This window comes from Canis lupus, chromosome 3 (assembly GCF_048164855.1).
Source record: "Canis lupus baileyi chromosome 3, mCanLup2.hap1, whole genome shotgun sequence".
Taxonomy (NCBI): Eukaryota; Metazoa; Chordata; class Mammalia; order Carnivora; family Canidae; genus Canis; species Canis lupus.
The window spans coordinates 87157784-87183715 of record NC_132840.1 but is presented as its reverse complement, the minus strand read 5'-3'; the positions used below and the strand labels follow the sequence as shown (position 1 = coordinate 87183715).

The 25932-nt window shown below is 43.0% G+C and overlaps 1 protein-coding gene and 1 long non-coding RNA gene across 3 annotated transcripts in view; one reads left to right on the top strand and one right to left on the bottom strand.

Annotated features, from left to right (window-relative positions):
* OPCML (opioid binding protein/cell adhesion molecule like) overlaps positions 1–25932 on the top strand; it is a 1082947-nt gene that overhangs the window by 377267 nt on the left and 679748 nt on the right. The gene's annotated exons all lie outside the window — the stretch shown is intronic.
* LOC140625716 (uncharacterized) lies at positions 17567–25192 on the bottom strand. Its single transcript, XR_012025047.1, has 2 exons — positions 24307–25192; positions 17567–19275 (listed from the first exon to the last, which is right to left on the bottom strand). It is a non-coding gene; the product is annotated as an uncharacterized lncRNA (long non-coding RNA).

Here is a 25932-nt window from a genome sequence, read left to right as displayed (position 1 = left end):
AATGCTCAAATTCCCTGATTTTGAAACTTGTGCTAAGGTTATGTAAAGAACATTCTGAATTTTAAGAAATAAACACAAGTATTTCAGGGACAAATGGGTGTGATGGCTCAAATGTATGGTCTATTGTCAATAAAAATGTAAGAAAGCAAACATGTGGCACAAATACTAAAGAAAATTAGGCAAAATCTCAACTGGTGAATCGGGGCAAACATATGAGAGATTTTGTGATTTTTTTTCTCTAAATTCAAAATTATATAAACATACACTTAGAAAAATAATTTGCAGGCCCCGCTGCAAGGCAGGCAAGCGTGCACCTGCCCTCCCAGCCCTGTAACCTGGCCGGCAATGTGCTTCCATGCAATGTGCTTCCATGCGCGTAGACCAATTCACCCTTTGTGAATAGTGTCAGGACGGTAAGGACCCACGTCGGGGGGCCTCAGAACTGGAGTGTAGACTGAAGAGCTGCAAACAAGGAAGTGACTGGTATGCAGGCAAATGTCAGCGTCAGCTTGTGCTATTATGTTCTTCAACCTCCCACTCGGCCATATACAAATAATTTGTAAACCGAATTTAACTGGGGCCCTACACGATCTGGCCTTTGAAGAGTGTCAAGTCAAAGGCATAGAATACCGACAGAAAAAAAGCAGAACTGAAAGCAATTTCAAGTTTCATTCGGTTTTAAGAAAACATGAAAAGGGAGGGAGTGTCTTTTGAACGTACAACAAAACACCTTAAGCATCCTTGACCCCTAACCACCACTCTCTCTGCAACTCCCAATCGAGGCTTTGAGGCTCTTAAGTCAGCCTCCTTATTCTTCATCCAACAAGTGTTTACTTAGCACCTTTTTTTTTTTTTTTTTTGCAAAGTTTGATTCCTTGCCATGGAGGTACAGTAGCGAAAGAAATAGAAATAGATATAATTTTCTGTCTTTGCGGATTTGGCGTCTGATAAAAAGACAGGCAGTAGGTAGTGATAAGGAAGACCATGTATTACCGAGAATTAAATGAGGAACTGTTGCAAGTTTTGAACATGCTCTGGCTTAGACCTCTAAGATATCTCTCTGGCTGTGGGTAAAGAACAGGCTTCAAGGCGATGGAAGAGGGGAACGGGAGACCAGGGTTTGGTCCGGGATGCTAGCAGTGAAGCTAACGTGATGATAGGGGTCTGGGTCTTGAAGGTGGAGCTTGCAGTATTTGGCAGGATAGGGAATGGGATGTGAAAAGTCGTCCGAATGACCACAAGGTTTTGGCCTTTGCAACTGGAAAGATGCTATTAGCACTTCCGGAGGCTGGGAAGATAGTGAGAGGAACATGCTGGGAGACGCTCAGAGTTCATCCTGGGCCCCTCCTAGATAGACACACACACTGAGAAAGCGGCTCAGGGGCGTAGTTGGTGCTGGAGGTGTCACTGTGTGCATAAGCACGATAAGTCTGTCACATAAGCTTTTTGTGAACAAGATGATAAAGCGGGGGGAATCCTTTAACAACAGTAAATATCAGGAATTCTTTTTTAAAAATCTTATGCTTATGTCCCATTTCTGATGAAGACAGACAGAAGCTTATATAGACACTGATGTGTATCATGGCCTCTTCCCAAGCATGGTCCACAATCCCACAAAGATCAAAATTTGGTCTAAATGCTCACCCTGGTTTTTATAAAAATGAGTCTTTCAGTAAGGGACAATGCGTTTAGTTTTATGCTAATGAGGAAAGAATCCAATTTGTGCTTGAAGCTCAGAAGTCAGAGCACTGAACTGGATAATAAAAATGAGCTGCCTTCTTCACGCTCTTGGGGAGAGAGGCATAAAGGCTTCCTTATCTATGGAGGGGCAACTAAGAAAAATCCTAAAATTTCTTTAGGACTGGTTTATTCTTCAGGCCTTAGTCATTAGTAAAATTGCCTTATCCTTTCACAGAACAGGAAATCAGTTAGCTCTTGCCAGCATTTGGCTTCAGCGTCAAGTTTCCTGCTTCTTCTTGAGCTATGTTTCCATTCTATTGTGAAAAGAGCAGTGGACTTTGAATCAGAAAATCTAGGTGTATGTCTGTCTAGCTCTGTGTGACCTCTGAGCATTAGTTTCCTGGGTACGATAAAATCTGACGTACGTATCCCTTAATGGTTTGGAAAGAATTGAATACTTCTCCATGCATGAAACTAGTATAAGAATGAAAGCAATTCTGGTATTTTTCTCTTCTTCTTCCTTGTTGCTCCCTCTCTTGTTCAAGTTTCAAGATCCTCAGGCCTGAAACCGTGCTCTAGGCAAATAAAAGAGAGAGCGACCACTTTGATTGATTTGGAAGTGTTTTGTTTTGTTTTGTATTAATGAATTGCATTTCTGAAAAATCTCCATTCCCCTTAAAGAGTAATTCAAAAAGACAAAACCAAACCATGGAAAAATGGCAAAACAGATAACAAAATAAAGCAAAGGGAAAGAGCTGGAAAAATAATTGTTTTATACCCATGCAGTTTAGCTCTGAGCATATAGAGTAAAAAAGCCTTTGTTTCCACGTGGTGACAGGGAGCAGACTCACCACTGTCATTGGACTTTCGATAAGGCATTTAAAAATACATTTGGTTGGGATCCCTGGGTGGCGCAGCGGTTTGGCGCCTGCCTTTGGCCCAGGGCGCGATCCTGGAGACCCGGGATCGAATCCCACGTCGGGCTTCCGGTGCATGGAGCCTGCTTCTCCCTCTGCCTGTGTCTCTGCCTCTCTCTCTCTCTCTGTGACTATCATAAATAAATAAAAAAAAAATACATTTGGTTTATTTTCAAGTTAGCTGAGAGAGCTAGAAGGTGGAAGGGGCACATATATACCGTAATTGCAGATCCATCACAGGTGGGAATTATAAATACCAGGAACTGCCCAGATCTGGGTGGAGCGAGGGACAACATACGTCTCAGCGTCTTCCTTCGGAGGCTGCTGGCTGAGCAGACCTAGTGACATCCCCCAAAGGGCAGGAGGGTGACCATCTCTTCTTGAATCTTGTGTAATAAATGAGCTCCTAAGTGTCCTTTCACTGGCTTGCGCCAGGCTCACAGAGATCCTTACACTTCTCCTGACTCTATTTCACAGACAGGGATGCAGATGCTACTGAAGAGAAAGATGCAATTTATCCCTCCCTCAGCCAAGACTTGCTAAACCTGGGGACGTGGACCTATCCAAAAAATATGAGGCAAATATCTGTTGTCTCAGGTCTGCTATTAGGACACTTGTCATTCTAAAAAAAAAAAATCCAATGTCATTTTTTTCCTCTGAAAAAATAAAAAATGTAAAGGGCAGCTCTTTTTACCCATGTCCAGAAAATTGTTTGAAGATATCCTGATATGGGGAAAAACAAGATTAATCTAGATGTACTTTTTATTAATTACTTCTTAACTTTCTGTTATACATTCAGTATCATAGTAACTGATTTTTAAGATCGACATTCATTTTTATGTATTTATATTCGACTAGGACTTCCAAGATATGTTGTTTCTTTTAACAACTTATTTTTCTCTTTTGACCAAAAGTAAATAAACTTGAACTTCAAAAAGTCTGAGTCCTATTCAAAATTCTTATAAAGTACAAAGTCTAATTAAAAAAAAAAAAAAGACTTGGATGAACCCATACTCTCAGGATTAATATAAGGAATAAATAGGTTTGTCACCAAGCTGTCTATCACCATATCAAAACCAGGGTAATGAAAGTGCATAAATGCATTATTTGAATATTATGCACAAGCTTGGCAATATATTTCCTAAGAACCAGCATGAAGGTGGGTGTACAGGACAATTTCCCCAGTCCAGTGTCTGTAGATCTATAACAACATCTTAAGAAAAAAAATAATATCCTTCACTGCTGCCCTTGAGTGACAAAGCTGATGAAAAATTAAGTCATAGATAACTCTGGCTGACAATATAAGCATCCTCTACCCATCTTGCAGGTTATTAGCAGGTGTCAATCACAGGTGGGAATCTAATCAAATATCAATGTAATTCCCTAGGCAATTATAGGACCAATATCAACTATGAAGGATCAGCTCATCCCCCAGCCTCCTTCCAAAAAAAAAAAAATGAAAACAGAAACAAACAAACAAACAAACAAACAAACAAAAAACCTTTCCTGGCACTAACTGTGTTTTGTGGGAGCCCTGCCCGCTTAGGAAAGAAAAGTCACCCAAGTTCATTGTTTGCCTAGACAGGTGGTGCTCCATGAGTTTAAAGGGGGCTCCAGATGGGCAGAGATGATGAAAGAATCAACCAAGTGAAACACATCCCTCCTGGGTGTTAAATAGTGCATTACTGTGTCACGGAGCTTTGAAACCAATAGGGCGGACGACAGAGCTGGTATCCAAGAAGGCTTGCACCAACTAGCACTGAGGAGCGCACCCAGTGAGCTCATGGACGATGGGGGCAGAGGGAGTATGACCTTGGAAAGCCTCTCTCCCCAGCCATAAGCAAAAGAAAGGGATCACTATTTGCTCAGGGACACTCGAGCTTCCATCTACATCGCCATGAAGGGACATATGCAACCAGAATAGACAGAGGAACCAGCTAGCGCCAGTAAAGGATTTGCTTTTTACTATTATATTGTAAATGGCCCAAGAGTCTTCTGCTGGGATTATACATTTGTGTGTTTTTTCCTTCCTCACATGGAATTAAATATGTTACCCAAAACCATGTTTAGCGTACTCTTTTTTACATATCAGACTGACTTAGAGGATGAAAATAATATTCCTAAACATTGACTCAGAAACCAAATCACAATGGCTGGTCTCATTTACTTAGCTCCTTACTGGGGGCTGTCTTTTTTATCTTTTTCTTTTTCTTTTTTTTTTTTTTTTAATATTTTACTTATTTATTTGAGAGAGAGGGAAAGAGAGAGAGAAGTCACAGGGGGAGGGGCAGAGGGAGAGAGAGAAGCAGACTCCTTGCGAAGCAGGGAGCCTGATGAGGGGCTCAGTCTCAGGACACTGAGATCATGACCTGAGCCAAAGGCAGACACTTAACCTACTGAGTCACCCAGGTGCCCCAGGTGGGGTTGTCTTCAACACTTTTTGCATATATATCAGATTTTCCTACCAAGAACCACGTGACTTGGTGTTATTATTATTATTCCCACCTCATACATGAGGGAACTGGGATGTAGAAAAGTTAAATAACAGCTTGAGAGCATAGAGTTAATAAATGGCAAGAGTCAAAACGTTGTCCTAATATGACTTCAGAGTCCATGATCTCAACCGCTGCACCAGATTTTCCCCAGTTGGTTTCTGTGTTCCACACCACCTCTGCCCTCCTCACTTAGTACTGCTGCTAGTTCCCAGTTCGTAAAGGGAAATGCTGTTACACAGCTTACTTCCCATCTGGCTCTCAGAGGTAAGAGAGAGGTGTTGGGTGAGGAAAAATAGCCCTATAGATTATCGGAGCTGGAAACTTCTACCCTTGAAGTGCAAGGTCACCATCACATGGAGCAGATGAAGAGGAACCTGAATCCTAGAATGCAGAAGACATAGGTTGCTCTAGGTAATGTAAAAAAACAAACAAACAAACAAACAAAAACCCTACAGCAGAGCTGAGGAGCCACACCCCTTAACTTTAAGGTTGAAACCCGTTTCAAAACACCAAACACTATACTTCCTTCCCTGATTTGGGAACTCAGTTCATGGTCTCAAAGCAAATGTAAGATCACTCACAAAGACCTGCCACATCTGCTACTTATTCAGGACCCGAGTGACCTAACAATGCACAAAACTCATGCTGTGGGAACACCAGGCTGAGACAAGACTCTGGAGGCCATGTCTTTTCTGGACCTGATGAATATGAGGTTTTTTGGTATCACATTGACTCATTACTATTGAAGCAGATTCACATAATCTTCACCACGTAGGACACCCATTATCTTGAAGTTCCTGCTTTGGGGAGAATGTACTCCAGAACCCAAAATGTAAATTGTACCTTTTTCATTGTATCCTTGTCTGTGGGCCTTCTGTACCTTAATAGACTAGAACGGGATTTTTCCACCTTTGAACTATTGACTTCTTGGACCTAATAATTCTTTACATGTGTGGGCTATCCTGTGCGCTACAGAATGTTTTGCCTCTCCAGCCTCTACTTACTAGAGGGCAGCAGTACCTCCTGCCCAAGTTGTGCCAATCAGAGGTATCTCCAGACATTGCCACATGCTCTGCGGAGGGCAAAAACGCCCTTGGTTGAGAACCACTGGGCCACAGGCTTCCTGAGGTTAAGTTCCATGCATTCTATTTGCTTTCTATTTCTGTTTCACTTTCTTCAGTTGCAAAATTGGATTGGATGATATAAATTCTAACTTACTTTCCCATTTTCAAACACAATGATTCATCTCTCTTGGGATCTGATAATCTAGGGTTCAACAATGCTCCCTGGTGGGGCAAAGTCACGGATAAGTTTTGGGGCAATGCCAAGGTCAATTTACTAGTTGTACTAACAAAGAGCACTCTTTAGGGGCTCAAAGGTGAGCGATAAGGATTTGACTAGAGAACACAGAAGGGAAATTTTGTGAGCTAAAGAAAACCAATTAACCCAGATAGAAGATAGGAAGAGCAACCAGAAGTCAGAGAAAAGAGCAGGCAAGTTGCAGCCTTCTAAAGCAGTCGGCTTGGATGTGAGTCTTCCTGAGGCCTGGAAGCTTGGAAAGGGCCTAAAGCAGTAAAACCACGAGACTTCCTGCATGCAAAGATACACATGTAGGAAACACTCAGTGAGACTTTCCCCGTCTGGTATATTTAGTGGAATGTGTTTCGTTGTGTACTTAACACATATTTTTGATCACCTATAGCTTGCAAAGTGCTGCCTTTGATAACAAGAGAATATGGAGATTAATTAAATTTGCTCTTTGTCTCAAAGGACTTAAAATCTAGTGAAGTGGGTACATTTGTATTCAATACATAGAAGACGGTAATCAGAGGAAAGCAGGCAGACGCTCAGTATAGGCTCATTATGGAAGAGCCAGTCATATGTATAAAGTGACTTCTTTGCTATAACACCAACATTTCCATTTTACCCCACTGGATTGGGGTGCCTGGCTGGCTCAGCCAGTTAAGAGTCTGACTCTCAATTTTGGTTCAGGTCATGATCTCAAGGTTGTGAAATTGAGCCCCATGTTGGGCTCTGTGCTGAGCATGGAACTTGCTTGAGATTCTCTCTCTCCCTCTGCTTCAGCCTCTCCACTGAGTCACCCACCCCAGGTTATATGCTCTTTCTCTTTCTCCAAAAAACAAAAACAAAAACAAAAACAAAAACAAACAAACAAACAAAAAAAACCACAGTTACTCTACTGGAAAGCTCTAGTGCAGAACATTTTAACTCCCTCTACATAGTAGAGTAGAGGGGGTTTTGTGCATTGATAGTAGGCTACAAGGATCTTTCTTCCTTGAAATATAATGAATTGTTGACTGTAATTTTATTAGGAAAGACTCAATTTTTAATACGTCTTCTTAAACCAAAGATCTAACAATAGCTCCACCAAGTAAATAGATAGCCAACTGTCTGTGTACCTTTAATTCTATAACTTAGTAATATATGGCCACTTAGAAGACCAACAACTTTCTAAGGACTGAGTCTAGAAATAGAGTTGCATTCTAATTCAGAGAAAATTTGTCTGTTGGCCCAATCTGAAAATATACCTTGACACTGATCAGCAAATGTATGCCAGCCTTTACTCTGAAATTAAAAGGAAAAAAAAAGTACTTTTCAAGGCTTATTTCTTTGTTAATATACTCCTGTCTTGATCTAAAATGAACCCTCTCCTGCTATAAACAAGAATAATTTGGCTGCTGTGCTTTGTGAGTCCTGAACCCTTTCCTTTAACAATCTTGATGAGCATGTGGGGTTGTGTGCTGCATACCAATAGCCACTCCAAGCCTGAAAAAGAGGTAGTCAACCCAACCCACACCATCTGTGGTCTCAGCTAGATTTGTGGCATGTCTCCCTGAGCTGAAGCAAACCTCCCTCTGTCTCAAGTACATTGAGAATCAGAAATAAAAAATAAATTAAGACAAGTAGGCAAACATTAAAATGAGTTGTTACAGAACATTTGTGTAGATTCCAATCTTCAGTGTCAAGAGAGCATCATTCTGCTATAATGGCATCTTTTCCTGAAAGCACCTCGTGGCAGTCAGTCATAAATAAGCAGTCAGTGAAAGACGTGATAACAGGGAACTGGAAACTGAGTCACCGAGGCTCTTTATTACCATTAAGACAAAGCATCTGTGACTATGAAGAGGGAAAGGTGAACAAAAACGACGAAGAAAAGAAGTTCTCGTTATTGTATTGCTGTCTTGTCCGTGTCAACAAAAAAATCTGGTTCTGTTAGGCTGACAGGTTGTCTGGATAAATAGGTTGGAGCCAGAAGTATTCATTTGTGATGAGAAGTTTCTTCTTACAGCCTGTATCGGGAGTTCCAGAGGCACTGACAAGGACAGCAATGGGTCTATAAATCAGGGAGGGCATTTTGTCTTTTTCAAAAGTATTATCTCAGCATCCATCTGGGCAATTTTGAAAGGCTCCCTCCCTCCCTCTTATCAGAGAGCAACAGCTTTAAATGCAGATACACACCGTCTAATAAAAACTCAAGCAGAAGTCTTCAATCCTTGCAAATTCTGGTTAATAACTTACTCGCACATACGTTGGCATTCCTATGTAGCTATAGGGTCATTTGTGTACTACACCAAAAGTGGCCACAATTTTACCGTGGGGTGGATGCCATTTGCACGCCTCCTCTTGATCAGAGGAAACATCTCTTGATGTCAGAGAGAGTTTTCGGTCTTGATCCAGGCAATATTTACCTACAGACCCTTGGCCTTGTTTCCCACCATTTCCAAAAGGCGGATGCCGGATGCCTGGGACTGGAATATATCACCGACAATTTCAGTACCTGAGTTAAAGGTAACTGTTTTGGGGAGAGTCTTCTCTGTGGGGCAATTTGATAAAGAGCCCATCTCTTCCTCTAGTGCAGTAGGTGGTTGATAGTCTCTTTCGTGTTGAGTGAGGTTAGGCCAAAGAAGGCTTGGAGGCAAGGGTGGGGAACGATGACCGATCCGAAAAGCACAGAGTGCTTTTGAAGTAGTATCATGCATTTGTATTTATGTTTATGTAGTGTATATTTACTTTTTATTTTTGTCTCCTCCTCCCCCATCCCAAGCAGCTGACTTTGACATGTGCTCCATTGTCTGGTCCTGGATATGTCATTTGTGCTTACATTTGCTTTGCGGTTTGCTATTTGAAGTATCATTAGTTGCTTCCTCATCCTGGCTTTACCATCATCCCATTTGCCATCTGGATGGAGCACATTGCTATAAGCACTGCAGCCCCATATACACAATTATGTAGTTCCTTACACTGCTGGGGGGTTCGTTATTTCTTTAGAAAACAAGGATGTGATGTGCATAAAAGCTTTAGCTCTGATTTTACCATCTAAAGCATTTGATAAATTCTTTGAGACTATTTCTAGTTGCCATCATCATTTCTTGCAGAAAGTCTGCATTTATGTATCTGCATGGTGCTCTACAGACTATGGCAGATTTTGCAAAATGGGCGCAATGCTTGTGTTCCAGAAACCTGCAGCCTCGAAAAGACGGTATGAACAAATGTCGGTAAAGATACACAGCTACACAGTGCACAAAATGTCTTTTTCACCAGTGAGTTTTTTTGTCTGATGTAAGTTGGTAAAACTATCATTAAACTGGTGTAAGAGGGTACATGTGCTATTTAGCAAGTGGAGCAACTGTTTGAGAAAATGAGGAATTTAAAACATTAAAATAGCTCAGTTTAGCAAGAGCCATGTTGGATCTAGATAAAATATTGTTATTTGAAAATAGTGCCACTGGGCATGATTTTTCTACAAAACCATTCTTTTTCTATTTATGACCCAATAATTCCGGCTGCCCTGGCTAAAAAAGCTCCAAATCCTCTTTGAGTCGTTCTTCTTTTTCTTCTACTAAATCAAATCTGTCATCAAGTCTTTTCATTCAGAATGTGTCTTAACATTCACATTGTTTCCGTCTCTATTTTATATCTATTCCTGAATTTTGGCAGCTATCCCTCAGGAGATCTCCTTACTCTTGGTTTCTGCTCATTTCAATATATCTGCCCACTGAAACTAAACAATGGCTCTGACATGCATGTATCACCAATGATTATACATATCCACATCTTTTCTTCATTTCCTGAGCCTGGAAATCCCTTTTTGTACCATTCAGTTACACAAATCTTACTTATCCTTCATGACCTCATCAATGAAACTCTCAGCATCTACGTTTAGTCTGAGTAAAACTTTCTCTCTGCCTTGAAATTTGTGCTTTTAGTCAGAACCACAGTTACATGGTTAATTGCTTTCCTAAAGATTTCACGTATGCATTTCCCCCTATATTTTAGCTGTAAGGGGAATTTCACTTTCAGTTACCACCTCATGAAGCACAAAGTTGATTGAACACATGTAGTAGGTGGACAGGCAACCTTGATTGTTTTTCCTAAACCATATCTCTAAGCCATATCTCTAAACCATAAAGTTTAAAGACACATAGAAAATTCTTAATGTGTCTAACAACCCATTATATACCTATAGCATATAATTTGTTCAAAATTGTTTTGGCCTATTAATATTTTGCTTTACATTACCTCTTGGGTTAGCTGGCATTAATGGCTGAATTCTGACTGAGGTTGACCTTTATAGGAAAATTATTCCCACAGTTCCTGATTTTGATTTGGGTCTTTAATATTTTTCTCTATAGCTTGGTTGTGAACCATGTTTCATTTAATTAAAATCCACTTTTAGATACAAAAGAAATCAACAATCTGAAGAAAAGTGAAATGTCACATTCTTCAACCCTCTCCCTTGAGTGCTCTGAATTTTTTCTTGAAGCATTTGCTGAAGGCATTTATAGGCCCTTTTCACCAGAAATAAAACCTAACACCAGCTGAGTCAGAATCAAGATTAGTTCAAATCTTGGACATGTTTTAATTTCAATGTTTTTCCATCTTAGCAGCATTATGAGAACATATTTTAATTACCATATGTATCTAGGATGTATACTTTCCAAAGCATAGGGAGGGAGAATGCCAAACTGCCACCAAATGGACAAATGCCCGAGAAATTGGTGAGTATTGCTAAAGAATTTGTTTTATGAACATTTCTCTCTTTTGCCAGGATCCTATGAGGTTAGAATACATTTACACTAAGTAACTAAACATTTAGAGGCTTTGGTGAGCTAGACTGTGAGCTCCTTGAGGTTTGTGGCTCTCAGGCAGGCCCAGCCCTCTGTCTAATGAAAGGAAAGGGGAAGAATTTATGATGACTCTTCAGTACGTTGGACAGCTCCTGCTGCCAGCCTGCCATGGAAAAGCTTCATCAACAGATTGCTAATTTCCCTCCTTTCTCCCTGAATAGCATTATGCCTTCTGGCAAGAAGCAGCATGTTGCATCCATCCACAAGATCTCACCTGTGGACATGTGAAGCTATCTAATGGGCTCCTGCTTTTTGCCCCACTGGGCTGTGACTGAGCAGGGAGACAGAGCTGCACAAGTTGCTAATTGTCTCAGCCTGTAACTCTTGAATGATGAAAAAGATTAAAAGGGAAGGAAAACAGCTATTATATCTCTTTCTTGAAAAAACTTGCACTGTGAAAGGCTCATTAACATCATTAGTGTTCCATTAACCTCTAGCCAGACAAATAAACTGGAGGTAATTTCAGAGCACGGGGAGAGAGAAAGAGAGAGAGACAGAGAGAGAAAAGAGAAAAAGAAATTTAAAAATTATCTGGGTCTAGGTGACATTTTCCGGCTACCTCGATTGAACATTTGGACAGACACCAGTAACTTTACTTACTTTAATGCCAGCCTATTACTGGAGGATAGCCAGAACCCTGGCTGCTAGAGAAGGCTGTAGGTAATAGCAAGTGGGGAGATTCATTGATTGGGACAAAATGAAATTCATTTTAACACAACAACACATGAAATCTTGCAAAGGAACACTGCGTGATACAATACAAGCTTAAAAAACATCTACCACAAAATTATGTCCCATTGTATGAATGAAAGGCTTTTTCATCTTGTAATTTTTCCCCATCACATTTTGTTTTATTCTAATCCACACCTCCCTACCTGGCTCTTCTCCTTTGATCCCCACTCGCACAAAGTCTGCTGCAAGTTGGGGAAATTGAATGCAAACATTGCAAAGCCAATTGATCTTTAGGTTTCCCCGTATAGGGTGCAATTTTTTATGTGGAAACATGTGTTCTTGACTCAATCTCAAAATACAATGTGGATTTTGTTGACCACATTTTCCCTTCTATAAACAAAAGACCCTCCGTTTTCTTGAGAAATCTGTGTGAAAAACAATAGATGTGTAAAGTAGATCAAAGTGGAATAGGTCATAAAACTATAGTTTCACAATTACCCGATATTAGCATAAACAGAAGCATAAACAAAAAATGTCTGCCTCAAAATAGAAATCCTCAGATCACTATTAGAATAAAGTAGTGTTGTAGTTTTATTATTAATTTTAGACATAGCGATGATTTGCGTTATGTCCTTATTTTTGTATCTAGGATGAAAAGTTCATGACAATGATTAAGGCAATTTTACAGGGACGCTTTCCCCAGTAGCCACTGACCAAACTCTCTTCTAACCCCCAGAGAGGGGATGCTGGCTATCTGCTTAGAACTTGATATGGCACCTGGGCTTTACTCCGGCTTCATAGTTCATGGCTCATACACCTATCTCATTTAGTGAGATTTCAGATTTTCCATCATGAAGGCGTTCACCTTGGATATTCAAAATCAAAGTTGGTTTCGTCGTGGGGCATGTACTTCTCCATATAATGCATACTTCAGAGCTTTCTCGTGCTCTGAACAATTCTCTGAGCTTTGATGGAATGGGCTAGCCTTTGTGTCTATGACTCAAGGCCACTGCATCAGTAGTTACTAATTAAATCTTTTTCATTCCCATGCCACATACATTTATTTTCTCTTCTCACTTGGATCTAGGAAGTAAACTGTGAACTTGTCTCTACCTTAGAAGACTCAGGGTAAGGGTCAGATCCATAAACAGATAAGCTTTCTGAATTCTGCTCTGAAGCTATTAAGTCCTTCCTTCACCACACAACTGTTCACTTATTCTTGCCCTAAAAATGCCTATTAATTATTAGGTGATTTTCAAGACATTAATGATATAAATATCATGGGTTCCCTCTAATTCCTCCCCATGAGCCAGTTCTGAGATGATCTCCCTCCTTCTCTTTGCCTTCTTAGGTCCCATGGTCTTTCTTCTGCCCTATTTCCCCTGGCCAGAAACAGATGTGCAGGCACAAAAAGCATTTACATTAAAATCACTTTAGCCTCAGCAAATCAGGCCAAGAGAGTTGTTTTAGGAGAATATATGGCTAGAAAACCTCTTACTCACCAGATGAGGAAATGCATACAGCTCATTATATATTGATACAGTGAGATACTGCTTGGCACCAATAGAACACCTAGATAGACTGTGTCCCAATGTTGAACTTTGACACAACGGTAATGTGTAGATCTCCAATATCTAATAACAACGTTGATTCTCCCTTGGAGATATAGTATATGACAGGCTGCATTGGTGTTGGTGCATACATAATTGAGCTTTGTACTAAATACCAGCAACCAGATGAAATATCTGCACAGAGCTGCTGGTATTTGAATGCCCAGCATCACTAAGGTGAAAATTTAATGTTATATCCCAATACTCTCTTTATATTCATGTTTTCATGAAATCTCCTTCCCAGGCTCAAACATCTGCTAGATACATGCTTCAAGACCCTGCTGCGGCTAACTCATTTCCAGCATCTCAAGAGAACTTTAAGGCAGGTGTTTTAATGTGTAAGCATATAGTTCATTCCAGACATTGAGTCCCTAATAAGTTGTCATTTGGTACCATCTTGCTCTCTCCTGCTATTCCTTGAATAAACAAGAAATCGTCCTTAGTTCTGGTGATTTGAGCGTTCATCCAGACCCTTGCATCTTTACAGAAGTAGCAGATTATTGTCTACTAATAAGATAAAAACTCAAAATGTTCTTCTGAGTGACTTGAGTGTAGAAGCGTTAATAACGCCCTGTGTCACCTGCTGTAGGTCATTCTAAGGGGAGTATTGCAAAGAGCTAACAAAGGACAGTGATTTGTAGAGGTTGCCTTGGGCTCTTTCAGGGAATTATCATGGGTTGGAGACTTGAAAGTAATGTCTGAACATTTGCCCCTAGCCTTGCAATTTTTTTTTTTTTTCTGGAGTTTTCAGCATCCTAAACCTTGTCTGGTAAATCTGACCTATAAGCAAACAGACTTTGACCAAATGCATTCATTGTTGCATGGGTGCTTTCTCTTCTCTTGTAACTAGCCTTCTAGATGGAAACAAAAACCACTTCTCTGTCTAAAGAAACTTTGATCTAAAAGCCTCAAAAGCAAAGTAATTAGCAGCTATTCTCATATCTCTCAGTACAGGTAGGTAATTATAGCCACACCTATATTTTTTTTTTTCAGAAACAGTTTAGCGCAGATCCAGGCAAGTAGAATAATGTTATTAAAATAAGGCTGGTATCTAAACACACAAGGGCTCCCAATTTCTAGCACTCGGAAGATCACAACTTGCAGAAATGAAGATCACCTGGCCAATGTAGCCCCTGGACTTATTTATCCACTCTATTCTTGACTTTGACTTAATTTTATATTTCCTATAAGAGAAAAATTAAGATTTGTCTATTTTTTTTAGGTGAATTGAACTGACTGAAATTAATGCAGGATAGCATTTTCATTGAGTCCTTTGACCACCACATTCAAGAGCTCTAATGGTGGTCATTAAGAAAGTTAAGTGTAGATTCCTAACTTTGGCATAAAAGACCCTAATCAGTATTGGTCTGCCACTTTTCCTGGAAATAAGCCCTCTACTCCAGTAAATCTGTATTTTTTAAAAGCTATTTTTAATGCATGGATACTACTTGCTTGTTATTGGCTTTTAAGACAGATGGAATTGTGTTTGAATTCAGGCCCATCATTTCCTGAGAATAATAACAATCTCATAGATCATTGTGAAAATTAAATAGGATTCAAACCGTAAATTACTGAAGGTTGTGCTGGATGCATAACAGGTGATTAATAAATTATAGTCATTACAGTTACTATGCATTCATCAAAGATTTTGGTTGCAGGTTACAGAATCCAGTCAAACTATCTTAGGAAAATAATGGGATTTATTAGAAGAACACCAGATATCTCTGATAAGCAAACTGTGGGTTTGGAAAGTGTGGAGCTAGGACTCAGAGATAATGGACATTACGAATTCAAGTGAGGTTTCCATAATTCATCTTCTCTCCTCTCTCTCTCTCTCTCTCTCTCTCCTTCACTCTCTCACTTTTTCTTCCCTTTGCTCCTTCCTATAAGTAGATTTCTTTTTAAATTTTATGTTGTAGACTAAACTCCTCTGCACGGAAAGGATAAGATTGGTTCCCATTCTCTGTGGTTCTCAGTCCAAAAGTTTCAGGGAAGGTTTCGGTTTTGTCCACCTGGTTGTAGATGTCCACCCCCGCACCAGTTAATAGGGCTAGCTGGCAGACTCACATAGTACACACCTGGGCACAAGGATCATACAACTGTGTATCCGAGGTCCATCCCAGAGCGCAAAGGATTGTTATCAAATGAGAAATGCTAAGGATTATCCATTATAATTATTTTAGAATCTGGGCATGTAAAGATAGCAAAATTAAATCCCTATTCTCAAATTAGTTAAAGTTGTGTGTTGAGAGTTATATTAGAGAAAAGCAAAAAGATGAACGTATAGACAAGAGTGCCTAACTTGGGGGGGCTGCATGGGGAGGTAGGGAGGGTCATGATTTATGTGGGAAGTGAGCTGAATGCTAAAATCTACAGTGTGTGCGTGTATGTGCACACATGGGAGCACAAACACCTGGACAGGAAGGAGGTATGTTGTAAGTGACGATATCCCAAACAAAATGAGCATCATTTACGAAAGTACATAAACCTGAGTGAGCTTTCTGTCTTTGGAAACTTCCGGGCAGTTTATTAGGGCTATGTATAGGGCCAGTTAGGCCCAGTGGACATGAAGGAATCTTAGCAGGAGAATGCACCCCTTGAAATGCCTGTTATGAGGTGTGACTGGTTGGATGATGGTTATAGGTGGTGGGCTCCGTTCAAGGATTTAAATCAGGAAAACGATATAATCAAAGTTACTTAAAAAGTGAGAGTATAAAGGATAGGATGTAGGGAGGAGCACGCAGAGTGGCCTAGGAGAATCTTATCACTCATGTAATACAATGGTAATCTGAACTATGAAGAGCAATAGCGATGAAGAGATAGTAGTGAGGCAGACGTGATAAGGCCTGCAGAATAGCAAATGGAAAGGAGAGGCCAGATTTAGGGCAGAAAGACACTGAGCTCCTATTTGGATACACCGAGTCTGAGGTGCTTATGGCTTCCACCCGCCCACCACTTCCCTTGCTGTCACCAGTGCCGTCTCTCTCCTGGTTCTCCAGACTTCAACACAGGACCGGTACTTCCACTGCTTCCTCTGACTGCAGTGCTCTTCCCACAGTTTCTCACCAACCTAAGTACAACCCATCGCCACATGCAATTGAATATTTATTTTCTCTGTGTGTCCTTTCTTGGTTCTCCTCCTATGGTATCACGGCCTTGGGTATCTCTTCTTCACAAGATAACTCATGGTTATAGTTTTACATTTTGCTGGAGAGAAAAATTACACCAGATATTTGTTAGAAATAGCAAAAAATACTTCTTTCAAGACAATTGCAGTGAGAGTCAATACTATTAGAGCAGAGGGGGGAGACCGAACTCACCTCTGACCAGAACGAGTGGAGATTTGCGGCCAACAAGTAGATTGAAAATGACTGCGAGGAACTTGGTGAAAGTATAAGGTTAGAGGAAGAGGAGGCAAATTAGATATCAAGGTTGGGGAGTTCTTGACACACTGCCTCAGCAGGCCAAGGGCAGGGCCAGGGATGAGACCTAGTCAAGAAGACATCGCAGAGAAATTTTGACTAAAATTTTAGTCAAAGAGGGAGCTCTTGCCAATTTATATGGGTGATTGTTTTGAGGACTATTGTGTTTCCCATTAGAATGTAAGCTCCACAGGGGACGCCTGGGTGGCTCAGTGGTTGAACTTCTGCCTTCTGCTCAGGGCGTGACCCCGGGGTCCTGGGATCCAGTCCTGCATCAGTCTCCCCGCATGGAGCCTGCTTCTCCCTCTGCGTGTGTCTCTGCCTCTCTCTGTGTGTCTCTCATGAATAAATACATAAAATATTTTTAATTAATTAATTAATTAATAACTGAACAGGACCTAGGGCCACCTGGGTGGCTCAGTGGTTGAACCTCTGCCTTCTGCTCAGGGCGTGACCCTGGGGTCCTGGGATCCAGTCCTGCATCAGGCTCCCCGCATGGAGCCTGCTTCTCCCTCTGCCTGTGTCTCTGCCTCTCTCTGTGTCTCTCATGAATAAATAAATAAAACCTTAAGAAAAAGAAAAAAGAATGTTAAGCTCCATAAGAATAGAGATCTCATCAACTTCTGCTCATTATTTTATTCCCAACCCTTGGAACAAGGTCTGGCCCTTGGCATGTGCTCAATAAATATCTTTTTATTAAATCATGAAAAGTAGATGTCAAATTTTAGGTCTCAGTCACAGCTTTCTACACACTATTCCTTCTGCTTCAGTCACCCCACCCCACTCCACCCCCATCCAGCGTCTCTACCCAATCGTAACACATCCGGCTTTTTTTAGGGTTTAGTTGAAGCCCCCGCTTTCGTTCGATTGTATCCTATTTGTATGAACTTCATTGAGTCCTTATTGTTTATTTCATTTATCAAACGCTTAATCATGTTCTTCCTCATTTCTTAATGAATTCAGCTGTGAATCCCACAACTAGATTATGTGCCCTTAGAGTCAGAGACTTGTCAGAAGGCTTTTGCTTTAACTTTAGCACGGAGAATGTTGCTATCACCTGGTTGTGCTCAGTCACTATCTCCAAACAACTAAGTGACTTCATTAATTAACACAATTAATGCTTAGCCCTAAAGAAGTTTATAATTAATAAGGAGCATGGGATAAATACTTATCAGTTTTCCTACAAAAAAAATATAGCTTATTTGTCTCATTAGGTAAATTTGCCTTCAAAGAAACCACCTTGGGGAGATAATACCACTGTTGTTAAAATATATTCGTTGCTCAGAATGTACTCAGAATTCCTTTTTTGGCATAATATATGCCTGTTTGACATATTTCCAGATGCTACGTGTGTATCTATGCTTGTCACACGGTAGCAATGATCACAGCAAGGCACTTGGTCCTGTTCATGTACTATTATCAGAAAGAATGGCTCAAGATTAGCTGTTCACTTTTTTTTTTCTTGGCACTTGTCCTTCAAAATCTAATTGGCTTACATCCAACAACTCTTGATAGTGGGTCCAATCCTTCTATTACATTTGGATACATTTGGTGATCAGTGTACATCAGCAGGTTCACCCAGAAACTGCATTACTTAAGACTGGCCTTCCTGTGAGAACTTTTGGAGATGTTTTTTATTGCTGTGATGGATGATTGATATAACTTGCTTTGAAATCTTTCTGGGATAAAATTATAGTCACTCAGCTTTGTATATTAAAATACAGGGACCCGAACACCTAATATCCCTGTTTTCTGAAAGTTCCAACCTTATCCTTCACTCAAATGGTGGTTCAAGCATCTGGATCACTCTGTGTTGGTAACAGAGCCACCTGCCTTCTAGTGTTTGGCAGTAAACCTACCACCTTGTCTTTTTTTTTTTTTAATTACTGTTCCACTCCCATTGAAATTCAGCTGCAGAAAGGGTTCTTTCTCCAGGTTGTGTAATGAATCCATTCCTCGAATTAAATTAAGACAACAGCATGTTTTAGCTTATTATCGAATTATTCTTACTGTAATCCTCTTTGATACTATTACCTAACTCACTGCATACCAAGGGCAAAAGAAACAGATGATAAAAGTTGTTTTCCCGCGAGGGGTGTTGTGGAGGAAAGTGCCTGCTGTGACTTTCACTCGGTGTTGTCAATGGCACACATTCTCCCACTTGGTGGGTGGGGGGCTCCATCCGTGGGCACTTGCATCTTCCCACTGGTTGGAAGATCTCGCTAATGTCACCGAGGAAGAGGCCGAGGTTGCTCACGCCCGAGTCTACATGACTTTGGAGTCTGTGTTCTGAAGAGTTGATGACCATGGAGTGTTCTGATGGGTCAGTACTGGAGGGAAAAAGAAAAAAGAAAAAAAAAAGCTGTATTTCTTCTGAGAAATGAGTTCACTTTTACTTTACCAACCACTTGTCAATCTAGTAAGAGTGTGTTTCTCTTTTCTGAGCTTGATAGCACAGAGTCAAGTTTGCCACCCACTGTTCACATGTGTGTAAGACTCTAAAATATATTTTTGGGCCGACTTCCGGTATACTTGTATTTCCTTTCTTACCCTTATCTTCTCTTCACACACATTTTTTTCATATATTAATTTCGTTGTGCTATATAGTAGATACCTTTGCGCACGGTCACAGATCCAATGTGATGATCACAGTTTATGTATTTTACTCCCCTGTACCATGTAGCGATCTAGTAAGATAGGGGAGTTCCCATTTTACAGATGGGAATTCAGGTTCCTAGAGTAGAATCCGCACACGCAAGATCACTCAGCTATAAAGTATGGGGAAGAGCCCCTGACAAAGCTGGCCTTACTCCGGCAGCATTGGGGTAGAGGGGAGCATCTCCCCAACACTGTTCTCTGCCACTAGGGTCTGAGATGTAGCAATAGATGCTTATCAAAAATAATTTTCGAAAGGCCTGTGATCAGATACGTTGGGCAAAAATGTGTATACCATCTCTCTTTTGGGGGGGTTGCAAAAAAAAAAAAGAACATTCTAAATTTTCTATGAAGCCCAGTAATAAATAAATCGGTAAGTAAATTTATAAACTACTGGGTCAAACTGGTATTTTTAAAGTTTATTTAGCCCAGAACCTTTTTTTTTTTCCTTTTCATTTAAAATTTCTATTAACATCTTTCTGGGAATTGCTATTTTTAAAACACAGCTTGGAAAATGTTGGTAAATGGAATAAAAATGTCAAAGAGAAATATAAGCAGCAACTAGATGTTAGGCGGAGCTCTCTGCTAACCAGCAGCGCGACCTTCATTCAGTCACTTAACCTCCTTAGGTCGTAAGATCATCCTGTGTTAAATTATAGGTTTGAACCAGATGCCCTCGAATGTGCCTCTCAGTGCTAACATTTTTGATGTCTGACTCCAAGTGCAATCTCATCTGAGGCAGGTTCAAGTGTATACTTAGGTTTGAGGGTTGAGTGTAGCATCCAGAGGAGTTTTGATTCAGGAATAAGCTCAAAATAGTAAAGTTCTAATTCATCAAGATACATTAGGGCGGCACTTCAAAGACACACAGGAAGCCTATCATGGCCCAGTTATGGGACAGGAATGGGGAAGAGGGAAGAAGTGGTGCAAGGAGCGGCACAGAATCTTCCCTCTCCCTAATGAAGAGGCAAGCACACGTCCTGTGGCAGAGGTTTCGGCTGCAAGAAGCAGATGGAGTCAAGAGGAGGGTATCTGTCAGATAATAAATGGACTTTTTTATTGCAAATTGGAAATTGGACTTATCCATATTTCTCTTCCTATTTGTAATGTTCTCCAAGTTGTAGGAAGCTCAGAGGGGGGCTAAAAAAAAAATAGAATAACATAAAAAAAGTTGATGTCCCTTGCAAAATTAAAAAAAAAAATCACATCACATTTTATGTTAGGCTTTTAAAATGGGGAAAAAATAATTACACCTCGAATTGAGAACATTGTTTGACTGTAATATCTCTTTTCAAGTAGAGTCTACTAATTCCAGATTTAGAAAATGAAAATGTGTTCATAGGAACCATCAGAGCAAGGCAGATGGAATAAGGTATTTGAAAAGCCTTAAAGCTGCACTTGAATTATCACCTTTGGATCTGCGTATTTGAAATATATTATTAAAAGCCTTTCTCCAGTGCTGTTTTATACCATGTTCTGAAATGTACGGGGTGAGGGGGGGGGATCATTAACTGTCCTCTATTTTCTCTGAGAACTGAATAAAAGGAGGAGAGATTTTAACAGCAGCAGGGAGGAGCTGAGCTAGATATTGGATGAACCGACAGGCTGATTAAATGATGCAACTAGATAAACATGAGCATGCTCTAGGTTGCCTTCTACGTCTATAATTCACTCTCAGGTAGGGTTTGCAAGAGGACCCAGAGAGGCTTTTTACTCTTCTACTTCCTTCCCAACCTGGAATAACTATTTAGGTCTTTGCCCAACTACTGATAATTCTTTGAGATACATGCAGAGCTTTCTGTTTTTGGTTTTGGGTTTTTTTTTGTTTTGTTTTTTGTTTTTTGTTTTTTTTGGCTTTTTTTGTGTGTGTGTTCATTGAGGTGGTTCTTTGCTCATGTACCACTCCACTGCGTGTGGCTGTTTCCTCTCCTCCTCAAGAACTCAAGCTCTGGCCCTCGACTGTAGGGGTGCGTGCCCCGTGGTAGGTGGGCCGCACACCGACGCATGATTAGCGATTGCTCTGTGCGGCTTGTCTTGCCCAATGTACCGAACGCCTTGCAGATCCCTTCAACACGTCTGCTCCTGTGCTGGGTACTGATGGGATCTCAGAGATCCTGAAAGCCCCGTCCCGGAGCTCAAGGGCTGCGCGTCAGGTGGGGAGTGGCAAGCGGGCCGCCGCTCAGAACACCGAGTAGCCGGGACCTGGGTGCAGGAGGCATTTTCTGGGAGGAAATGAGGGGGAGCAGCAGGCAGGCGGGCAGATTAACAGCCCTACTACGTGCCACAATGCCTGGTGCATACCACACTCAGGAGGTATGTTTGGTTGCAGGGATGAGGGAAGACGGGAAGGAAACGAGTTTTAACAGGAAGGACACACACGAACATTGGGTAAAAGGAGTCTGTTTTACTGGCTGTTACATGAAGCAAAGGTAAAGGAGATGCACTGGGAACGTGGGGAGCAGCAAGGCCTTGGCCTGCTCACCTGCACCATCTGTGGTTTACTCTCATTCCGAACGTAGTGAAAAGACAGGTGAGCTTGGAGCAGAGGACTGACGTGTATGCCAGAGGACTGATACGTGTTCCTGAACTTACCTGCTCTAATATTAGGATTCTTATAATAAGTGCATATCACACGGTAGGTGCTCACTGATGCTTGAATTATTGTTTCGAGTTCTAATAAAGAAATAGCAACATTTTAAACGGAAAATGAGGGGGTCACGTTTATAAGGAATACGCTGGTCTCGGAGGCGATCTCACGGTCACTGTAGAGAAGGCCGCGGGAGCCCCGGGAGCCTCGGCGAGTGCTCCCCTCACACCCAGGTCTTCTTCCTCTGGGCCAAGTGCCTTCCTCCCGCGGCCTTAGGCTCCCGAAGGGAACTACCCACACCCACAGGGGCTTCTGAGCAGAGCCCCATCTCCTCCGATTCCATTTGAAACCATGGAGGGCTTCAAGTTTCAAACTCAGCCTCTCTCAAGAGGTGCCCGGGTCAATATTTGCCTCCCAGGTATGAAGCTCTCTAGGTCTCAGCCGTGTCTCGCTGCTGAAGCTTAAGACCAATTTATGAGAAACTAAAACTTGAATTTGAAAACTGACCTTCATCAAACTTTAATTTTACATCTTAAAACATTGATGGTCAAGAATACGAGTCAAACAGTGTTTATGGAGCGCATCGCCCGAGCCAGGCAGCGTGCCAGGATCTGTGGGGTGGGCCGGACTGGAACCTTCCGGGTACGGATCCTGGTTCTGACATTACTAGCTGCTCTGACATAGCGGTTGTCGTGCGTCACTCTCCTTGTCTGTAGCAGGAGAATATGAAGCCTGCTTCCCAGGTCTCTTCTGTGATTAGATGCAGTATGGAATTTGGTCTTCGCTAGCCAGTTAAAAATAGCCAAGACAGGTCTCCACACTCAGAGAATTTGCCTCTAGTTAGGGAGACAAGGCTGGAGCATGCAAAAAGTTAATTAGCAACAAAAGATTAAAATAACAGTCCCAGACAACAATGGGAAAGATGTCACAAGGCTGTACAAGATTAATTGCCAAATGAATCTTTTACACAATAAGAATCCAAAGAAAGAGTGAATCATTTAAGATTAGGAAGTCTACCAATTTCATCAACCCCTCCTTCACTACTCTTGCGGTTCGGGGGGTGGGTGGGTGGGATGTTCTCACGCTCGGCATGAACGGCCCTGGCTACTCAGAGCCCGTGTGGGACTCTAGCCTGATCTCCAGAGCACCTGGCCTGGTCTTCCCCTGAGTTGGGTACGTGACCTCATCTCACCTAATGCCAAGCCCCCGTTCCTGCTGATTTTCCCTAGGGCACCCGGAACATGAGAGAGTCCATTAATAATGCATTACCAGGTCTTTTTGGATTGCAAGTGGCAAAAATACAAGTAAGTCAATCCAGCTTTTTAAAATGTGAGTTTAGGGATCCCTGGGTGGCGCAGCGGTTTGGCGTCTGCCTTTGGCCCAGGGCGCGATCTTGGAGACCCGGAATCGAATCCCACGTCGAGCTCCCGGTGCATGGAGCCTCTGCCTGTGTCTCTGCCTGTGTCTCTGCCTCTCTCTCTCTCTCTCTCTGTGTGTGACTATCATAAATAAATAAAAATTAAAAAAAATAATAAAATGTGAGTTTATTGGCTCAGCGGCTGACAAAATAGAGGGTGCAACCCCTAGCTGCAGGCACCCCTGGAGCCCTGGTGCCGGGTGTCCTCATCAGGACCCTGCCTCTCTGCATCCATTTGGCCTGCCCTGCACAGAGCAGGAATGGGGAGAGGGTAGCTGCCCCCCAGGCAGGCTCTCTCCACGAAGCAGAGGGACCCTCATGCCCATCGTCCTAACAGCTGTTAGCCACAGAGAAAAGAGCACCAGCCGTCGCTCCAGGCTCAGGACCTGTCCCCTCCAGGACAGTGTGACAGGGTGCACAGGGACATGCAAACACCATTCCTTCAGAGAAGGGTGCTCTCCAAAGGAGGAGCTTCAGAGCTGGCAAAAAATAGTGGTACAAGGCTAATTCGTGGTAAAGTCTATGCTTGTCAGTATTTTCCGTTGTCATTAGAGGTGGAAGAGGAGCCTCAAAGAAAGTCCTGCACTGATGAGCATGCATGCCACCCCGCTGGTGCATATGAGCGTGTGTGCCAGGGTGCGTGGCAAGCAGCAGGCGGCGGGCCGAAGGGCTGCTCGACCTGCCCCTTCACACAAGGCTCACCTCGGGTTCCAAGTCCTGAAGGGGGAAGGATGCCATAAAGCCACTGCCGTGTCCTCTTACGTTTCTCTGCTCCCCTGCCGTGTGGCCAGGAAATGCCAAGCTTGAACCTCCCCAGGCCCAGGAGAGGTCTCTATGGATTCCCAAGTGTCCATTAGGCCCCGGCCCTGGCCAGCTACGCTGGGGGGCGGGGGGGAGCAGTGGAGCAGATCCCCAGGCGACACCAGCAGAGCCTTGGAGGGAGTGGGCTGTCCCCGCCCTGTGCCATGCTCAGCCCTTGGGCATCTGCTCGATTGACTTGCTGGTGTCTGTCCAGGCCACGCTGTCGTTAAATTCCTTGGCCACGGTCCTGTTTTGCTTTTGGCTGGAGCCCTTGTTTTTAAAATGGAAGCCTGGTCTGTAATGAGCTGCGCAGCTCCAGGCAGGCTTAACGGCTTTCTGGGTCAGTGGGCCGGGCCGGGGCAGGCAGGTGAGGCCCCGGGAGCAGGGCCGGCGGGGGGCGGCGACGTGGGTGGCTGGCTCAGCCCGTGCTGGGTCCCAGCGCTGGGGTGCAGGGCTGCTGGGGGGCCCGCACCCCAAGGGGCTCGCAGGTGCAAGGCGGCCCCCGCCCCCGCCCGCCTGGCTGGATTAGCCGTAGCTCTCTGGGAAGGTGAGCTGCGCAGCTGCCAGCCTGGGGCAGGAGGGCGGCTCCCCCGCAGGGAGGGCGGGCAGGAGGCTGCGAGGGCCCCGCACTTGGAAACGCCTTCCAAGGGAATGAGCTGGCACTGAGGGAGGAAGGGCTTTCTAGGCAGTGCCGCATCACGGATCCTCCTGAGGATCCTCCTCTCAGACTCCACAGGCCGAGAGCCCGCCTGCCGGCTGCTTCCCCGGCTCCGCGGGGCCCTGTCCGCCTGCCCCAAGAACCTGGTGCTTCCTGGGGGCTGAAGCAACGCGGGAAGCTGCAGGCGGAGCTCATTTAGTTGCAGGGCTCCCTCCAGGGGCTGCATTGGGAACTGAAGCGGAAGGCAACTGTGCTGGGTGCTGGGTGCTGGGTGCTGGGTGCCGGATGCTAGCCTTTCCGGGACCAAACGGGCATAACCCTGGGTTCCAAGGAGCTCTCAGCCGAGGGATGAGCTCCAGCAAACAGCTGAGCACAGTGTGGTAGAAGTAAAACGGAAGCACACGTGCAGACCCTAGAGGACAGAGCCAAACTCCTTGGGGCCCCTAAGGGGTGCCTCCCAGGGGATGTTGTACTGCCAGTGGGGGCGGGGGGGGCTTGAACGATGGGAGGACTTTTGCTGGACAGAGCAGAACATTCCAGCCCGAGAGAATGACGTCTGCAAAGGCACAGAAGGCTGTCCGAGGCTGGTGAGTGGTGGGCTCAGCTGGATGGTAGGTAGGACGTGTGCAGGGGAAGGACTCAGACGTGAGTGGGAGTGTAAGAGACTGTCTGGGACTTCACACGCTATGCTAATGGCTGGATCCAGACTCATCCTTCAACCTCAGCTTCTCTTCCTAGAAGTGAGATTCTTGACTGGGTGATAAGCACCATTAAAATATGCTTCAAAACCTGGGCCGTCCAAATTTCTCAGCCTCCCTTTGAGGCTGAGAGGGTTCCTAGAGGCCCCACAGCAGGAATCCACAACAGAG